Source organism: Echinops telfairi, unplaced genomic scaffold, assembly GCF_000313985.2.
Source record: "Echinops telfairi isolate 266 unplaced genomic scaffold, ASM31398v2 ScPeMD7_7457;HRSCAF=8495, whole genome shotgun sequence".
NCBI classification, from domain to species: Eukaryota; Metazoa; Chordata; class Mammalia; order Afrosoricida; family Tenrecidae; genus Echinops; species Echinops telfairi.
This window is the reverse complement of record NW_022111357.1, coordinates 12770643-12771378: the sequence shown is the minus strand read 5'-3', so window position 1 is coordinate 12771378 and position 736 is coordinate 12770643. Positions and strand designations below refer to the sequence as shown.

The window sequence follows — 736 nt, the reverse complement described above, 5'->3', positions numbered from 1 at the left end:
GACGGGAGCTGAAGGTGTAGCACGGTTTAGGCCATCGTGAGGGGGCTCTTGTTTTGTCCTGTGTGAAAGTGGAAGCCACTAGAACAGTGGTTCTCAACCTGTGGGTCACGACCCCTTTGGGGCCGAACAACCCTTTCACAGCGATAGCAAAATGACAGTGATGAAGTAGCAATGAAAATAATTTGATGGTTTGGGATCACCACAACGTGAAGAACTATATTAAAGGGTCACGCCATTAAGAAGGTTGAGAACCGTGCTCGCTTCGGCAACACATATACTAAAATTGGAATGATACAGAGAAGATTAGCATGACCCCTGCGCAAGGATGACACACAAATTCGTGAAGAAGGTTGAGAGCCACTGCGCTAGAGGAATATATTACAAAGATAAAGAAGACTATAAAATAAAATTATGGGATTAAAACAATCATTTTTTAAAGGCTGAAAGGAAAGAGAGTCAGGGTGATGGGATTACGGATTTCCCCCTCTATTTACTCAGTTTTAAAGGTTTCTTGATAAGAAAGTTTGTAATTAAATCGTTTTTATAGCATTTCATTTATGCATTTTGAACACTGGATCCTGATGAGAAGGCACTGATTCTGAAGGAAGGGGAAGCACACAGTGAACCACCCGCCTAAGTCGGGGCCAGAGGCCAGGACGGACAGAGGCAGACGGGGTGAAACCAATAAAGCTCAGCCAGACACAGCTGTCGATTCCAGCTCCTGGGGTCGCCCCGG

General features: G+C 45.0%; 1 pseudogene; it reads left to right on the top strand.

The window, feature by feature from the left end:
* Positions 1–253: 253 nt before the first annotated feature.
* Positions 254–352, top strand: LOC115872828 (annotated as a pseudogene).
* The last annotated feature ends 384 nt before the right edge of the window (positions 353–736 follow it).